Genomic DNA, 7,126 nt, shown 5'->3' on the forward strand with positions numbered 1-7,126 from the left:
TTTGTTAATTTTTGTTTTTAATTTTTTATTATTTATTTTATAAAATTTTAAACCTTTATTCCAAAACCACATCCCCCTTAATTCTAAACCCTAAGGTTTGGATTAATTAACCCAAGGGATATAAGTGTATATTTACCTATTTAATGAAACCTATTTTTGTGACTTTGATCTTTGAGTGCTAGTTTGAAAAAAAAAAGTTGATTTGGTGCTATTCTAGTCTTTTTTTCATTTTGAAATGCAAATGCTGCATTTATACCATATATTCTTTGCATATCAAATATCTAAATTTTTTAGATATTATGGATTTTGCATCGAAATGCTAAAACTAGTTGATGATACAATAGTTTTTAAACGAACAACATCTGAGCATTTGCACATTCGACATAAAAAACGAACAAAGGTCCTTGTTAGTTTGGTGAATTTCATTATATATTTATGTCGTTTTTATATTGTTTATTCATTCTGCATCTATTCATTCTCTGTCATAACAACTAGTACTGTTCAAAAATGATTTTTGGACGTACCCTTACAATTACAAACTTTAAACTCGTTGTTTTTCAAAAAAAAACTCGTTGTTGAGTTAACAACAATAGTATAAATAAAATACCAGTGTGTGTCAATGATGTTCCAACGGTCAAATATACGAATTGATGCGAGAAATTTGAACGTCAGTACGTTGTTACGCGTCACTTAATTAAAAGCGCTAACTGCTCGAGGTTAACTACTTTTCAGTTTTTTTGTTCTATAAAAAACTTCAGTTAAAATAAAGTTTACATGATTGTGTTAATTATATCATAGTATAAAATAGTCATGCATAGCCCATGACCATTGCATTTTTACCCTACTTTTTTGGGCCGTGTGTCTCTTTGACGCCATAATTTAAACCTAAAAACTCTATAGTTCGACCCTTTGTTGCCATTTCCATTGCATTGTTGCCCTACCTATGAGTGTTTCGTTTTTTTCTTAGCAGTTGAGACTTAATAACCAGTTTGATGGGGACATACATTGGGAACCGTTTTGGGTCGTTCTCTGAACCAAATTGAGTTGACAAGACAGTATGATATACTATAATCCAACACACAGTATTTAAAAATCTATAGATATCGACATTGACATGGCATCAACGTCTTCTGCATTTGAAGTAATATTATCCCTCGTATTCATATCCACGTCTGGCAGATGACGTTTGAGATGATCATTTGCACCATATTCAAGATATATATTATCAAAGGTAAGGAAAATAATCGAAATTGTTTTACTCTAACTAACTGTCTGCAAATTTTTTAAAAAAATCTGAGAAATAATTTCTTGAGTTACCCAACAAGATCATCTCCAACTCATACCTATTTTTTCCTCTATAATTCCCACAAAAATAGAGTAACTCTATTATATAGTAAGTTTTGCTCTAATGGTTTACTGAAAAAATAGAGAGATTTCATTTTTTCACTCTATATTTTGAGTGAAAAAGTGAAGTCCCTCTATTTTCTTCTCTATAATAGAGTAACTCTATTATAAAGTAAGTTTTGCTCCAATGGTTTACTGAGAAAATAGAAAGATTTCATTTTTTCACTCTATATTTGGAGTGAAAAAGTGAAATCTCTCTATTTTCTTCTCTATAATAGAGTAACTCTATTATAAATATAATAGGGTAACTCTATTATAGAGTAAATCATTGGAGCAAAACTTACTCTATAATAGAGTTATTCTATTTTTGTAGGAATTATAGAAGAAAAAATAGGTATAAGTTGGAGATGCCCTTAAGAAGTGGAAATTAGGACAGAAAAAGAACTAAAAGAGTTTACCTTTTACATTTGTCCAAAAAAAAGAGTTTTCCTTTTACAAAGTTGAAGTTTTTTTCCTTCTAATTTACCTTTTCTTTATTTTCTTCATAATCCCACTTTCTTTTTGACTAGTCACACCCCAAATGATAGATGGAAAGTTTAACGCGTACAGTACATATCTAAGAATATTCTTAGATTGGTCTGATTTTACATTGATTAACAATGTCTTGAGGTTCGAAGTTTGAACTTTACACCACAATCTTATTTACAAAAAAAAAACTTGAAAATGTTACGATCCGCACCGCACCGTACCGCAGTTAACAATAACAAAAATCTTTACATATACCATATATTTATACATTTTATAACTGTTAAAACCGCACCATAGTTATACCGATTATCCCGCACCGCCCAATCTGCTGTTACCATTTTTTTACACCCCCACAATCTTTTGTCTCGTTTCTTGATTTCTTTTAAATGAATTTTCAAAAGTGCCGGAGCATTTCGAGCCAACATTTGAACAGAAAAAGATGGTGATTTAATCTTAACTTAAACTGGTTACACCATGTGAAACAATATTTGATTAGTGGTTCTATTTCAGAATAAAAATAGGGAGAATTGGAAAAATGGTACACTTTGAACTTTTATTTGTCACAATAAGACTTCTCATACTTTTGACAATTCTGGACATGTTTTACCCTTTTTTAATGGGAAAAATAGTAAATTGAATTTTAAAAATATAAAAAATATGAAAAATGTTGGAAACATAACTATGACAATATATATGTTTAAACTTTTTTTAAAAAAAATTGGAATCATATTTTATTTTATCTTCTAGGTACAGTTAGAATACTCATTCTGATAATCTACTTAGTTTATATGTCTGATTCTAAGTTTTAAACATAGATATATCAAGGGTATATACCGTAAACTATCCTTTCTTGTATATTCTAGCAAAGATAGAATCGGTTACGTTACAATCAATAAAGATGTCTTCGGTATACCTACAGCTTGATAACGATATATAGCCACAACTCAATGATATATGTCGGTTATATTAAGTGACATAACTTTTTCTGCCTTTTACCTTATATGACGCGTACATGAAGAATACATTTCTCACCAACTATACGGTGGTCTGCTTAGGTAGTGTACATATTCTACGCAAAATCGTGAAAATATGAAAACTTCCATATTCGGTTAAAGAAGTTTCCTAAATCTAAACTAAATCTACCATAAATCTTTCAAAATATATTTGAGAATATTTTCTCCACGTTCTTCTCCACATCCTCCTCCTCCCACAATCTTTTTCTCTTCGTTTGTGTTTTTCTCTTCTTTTTTTTGAACAAATTATTATTTTATTTTTTTTGAGCAAATAATGTTTTTCTCTTCTTCATCCACAAAGTCATCTCTTCTCTCTATCAATACAACATGGTTCTAATCTATGTTAAATCTGTTGAATAGATGTGTAGTTGCAGTGAAAAGTGGAGTTTCGTAGTAGACACAGCAAGGCGTGGTCGAATGGTAACATTATAAACTACTACTCCATTGGAAAAGCTCAAGAGGATCGTGTGTGAGGATTATGGGGTGGACCATAATGTTCTTAATATCGAGTTCAGTTATATGGTGAACAAGAGTGTAATCAAGCTGCTGCAATGAGCTAACACTACATGGTAGGAGTAAAAAAAAGAGCTTGGCACTGAACAAGAGTGTAATCAAGCTACTGCAAAACGCCACATTGAAATTTTATAGCTGTCTTTAATGTTCCAGAATGAGCTTGCTGGATCACATCAAGACCCTTGCATCAAAGCTATCACAGACTTCATATAGGTCGTGTAGAAAGCTTCCTTTCCTTCCTCACCGTGTCTGCAAAAAGATCATAGAGCTCATTTATTGGTTATCAGTTCTTGGTTATCTACTTAGGTTATATAGTGATTCAAATGGTAAGTAAACTTACATGATATTCATCTTTGAATCAACGGATGAAGATAAAAAAAAAAAGAGAAATTCTCTGTCACCAAATCTGGAACAAAGAAAGATACGTACATAGTATTCATACCACTAGTTTAACATGTTCTGTTATAGAGGATCATAAGTATAGAGTTATGCTGTCTGGTTCAAAGAAGGCATGCCATCAATAGAAAACATAGGATAACTTAATAAATCACAAAGGACTGGCAACAATTAATCATAAGCGGAGCCACTAGAACCTGAAAGTTATGTTATACAATCCATTCCCCGTAGCAACTGCTCTTAATCATCTTGTAAACAAGAGGTAACCAAGTTTGTAGACTTTAAAGCCTAAGCACAAAAAGACCTCTTCACATAAAGATTAACAGTATCAGAAGCATACATCAAAGATAACCTAAAACCAGTAAGAACAAAAACATGAGTTTGATGCGATGTCTCAGAAACTTAAAGCAGTTTTTTTTAAAACACAAACTATTTCAAAATCAAGAGAAGCTATGGGTTGCCAACAACTAGTCAAAGATTTCAAGACCCAAATCCCCCCCCCCCCCTTTCCAAATACTCTACAAATACAAATCAAAAACAGTAACATCCATGACTTAATCTAAGGTTAAGAAAATCAATAGAAGTAATCGTATACCTAGTGTGAAAAACGTGAGATTTTGATAAAATTGATGGAAATACACTTCGATTTCGTAATGTACGACGAAACTCGTAGAGGAAGAACACTTTGATTTTGTTATTTAATGTGTGAGAACGAAGAGGAGGATGAGAAAAACGAGAATATAGACGAACCGTACGACGAAACACCAATGAAGAATAAGGATTCTCCAAGAACCCTAAATTTCCATGGATGGATTGAAGAGCAATGACGGAGAAGAAGAGAGAAATAAAAGTAAGGTAGGCCGTGTTTTTTTGCCTTTTCTTTTTAATTTTATTAATTAATATTAAATTAATTACGAAAATTATAAATTATAATTAAAATTCATAAATTTTAAGGGTATTATGGTATTTACAAGAATTAAAATCCTAGTTTTCTAAAAAATCTTGATAAAATCCTATTGAGATAAATCAGAGTTTAAAGTGTCTCTTTTTTCTAATTTTCTCATAAAAATAACTTGACACCTTTAGGTATATATGACGACGTTCAATTCTCAGCCTACATATACAAATATTTGATGTGGACTAATTAAATAAAAATAATACTAATCATCGAAAATCTTGCATGACAACTTGTCAACATCTCTAGGTCAACCAATGTAAAAATCATACCTCTAGGGCTCTAGCTAACTTTAACTACTAACTCAAATTGGGTTTACGTTACTATCCAAAGATAGTGTGAAACAAATAGCCTTTAATGATTATATTTTACGAGTATTACATTAGGTTTCGATTACTGGACCGAATCCTACTATATAAAAGGGACTAAATCCCTTCTTTCTAAGCCATGCCACATGGACAAAATATTATGAACCAACCAAGATGCCATGTCATCCGGATTGGGCTTGAGTCAAAATAAAAAGCTATTTTCAGAGCTCATTCAACCCATCTTGAAGCTCATTCCCGAGCCACTCTCTCATAAGCATAATTCTGTATTCTAAACATCCCGTGTTAAATTTTTTTTAAACACTCATATCTTAGAAATAGTTTAGAAAATATCTTTATATAAATATTTTTTCTTGAATAATATTTAATTATAAGTTTTTGTTTCTTTTTAACTTTTATAATAAAAATATTGTCTTCAGATAACAACAAAATATATATAAGAATTATCTTATTTTAAAATTTTTTGATAATTTTATTATATTATTTTAGAATCAATTATTTAATATTAATATAACATATCAATTTTATATGATTAAAATAAAATTCATTTTTAATTATATAGAAAATTCATTAAGGGTACTTTTTTAATTAACACATTAGAGAATCAGTTAGAAATTAATAATAAATCAATAACCTATCTAAAAGTCTAAAACCTAATAAAATATGAAAAATAAGAAAAACTAACTAAGTTTTAATATAAAATAGAAATTTAATATTACTAAAATAAAATTCATTTTTAATATATATATATAATATTCATTAAGGGTCTTTTTAAATTAATAAATTAACCACTTAGCTAAAAATAAATAATAAATCATTAATTTAGCTAAAACCTAATAAAAACATGACAAACAAGCAAATTTACTAAAATTATGGATAATATAAAATATGATTGATTCTTTAATACAAAATTGAAATAAAAGTTTTGTTAAATAAAACATAAGTTTGTCGTATCGGTGTTACAAAAAAAATCATTAATAGTATCGTAGGAATTATGTCTTTCCTATTAGCGAATAAAATTGAAGCAGAGTTTTGGAGGATAGCTCAATGTGTATGGAAATTGATATGGGAGTTGAGGTAACGGACACAACTGTTCCTCCGCAAAGAAACGCTCCTGCTAGACATCCTGGATAAATGAAAGAGACATTTTTGGACTTGGCTTTGTGTTAATGGATGGTGACTTTTCAATGTTGTTTGGAGCAAGGGCCGATATACACGCACCAAATCACCACTGCAAGCGGAAGCTGAAAGTTTGCTATGGGCAATGCAAGTGATACTGAAGTTTGGACACAGAGAGATGGTCTTTCAATTGACTGTGAACAACTGGTTATACTCATTCAAAAGGAGGAAGATTGGCCTGCGTTGGACTCGGAGCTCGACGAAATACAGGCTGTATCCAAAGAATTTTCTTAATTTTCTATTGCTTATATTCCTAGATCTTTAAAATTCCGTACGAATAGCCTAGCAAAAGGTGTCCGATCACGCGCATCTCGATCAGCTTTTGTAAATCCTTTTGCACCAAGTTGGCTACCCCACAAGCTAGCATGAGGGTGCCAAAAAAGAAAATAAAGCTGAAAGTGAAACTAAATATTCCAATGAACAAATTTATCATAAGTCCATATTTACGTGGATGTCTATATGGGACAAACAATTGTTTTCAGATAATTATAGAATATAGTCACGAAAATCAATCTTAAAATATATAATTTAAAAAAATCATTTAAACAAACCATCAAAATTTTCAATATTACACCAAATAAGAATATAAATACCAACTATATTCTCTTCATGTATAATGTATTGTGGTAAGATTCAAACAAAATTAACTTACTTTACAGTAAGGAAAAATTAGATTTTTAATTCCAAATTTACAGTAAAAACATAACATTTTATAAAACTAAACAATTGACATAATAGTACAAAAATATGGAAAAAAAAAATAAAATACTATCCGCGCGTAGCGCGGACAAGGACCTAGTTACATTAAACAAAGCTATTTCTTAATAATTACACAGGAAAGAAAATAAGTGTAGTTATCATCAACAGATGTC

The 7,126-nt window shown here is 30.2% G+C and overlaps 1 long non-coding RNA gene across 1 annotated transcript; it reads right to left on the bottom strand.

The window, feature by feature from the left end:
• Window positions 1-3,353: 3,353 nt before the first annotated feature.
• Window positions 3,354-4,829, bottom strand: LOC106366100. The gene is made up of 2 exons (XR_002654368.2): window positions 3,739-4,829; window positions 3,354-3,647 (listed from the first exon to the last, which is right to left on the bottom strand). It is a non-coding gene; the product is annotated as an uncharacterized LOC106366100 (long non-coding RNA).
• Window positions 4,830-7,126: the final 2,297 nt, after the last annotated feature.

The sequence above is a fragment of the Brassica napus genome, chromosome A4, assembly GCF_020379485.1.
Source record: "Brassica napus cultivar Da-Ae chromosome A4, Da-Ae, whole genome shotgun sequence".
NCBI classification, from domain to species: domain Eukaryota; kingdom Viridiplantae; phylum Streptophyta; class Magnoliopsida; order Brassicales; family Brassicaceae; genus Brassica; species Brassica napus.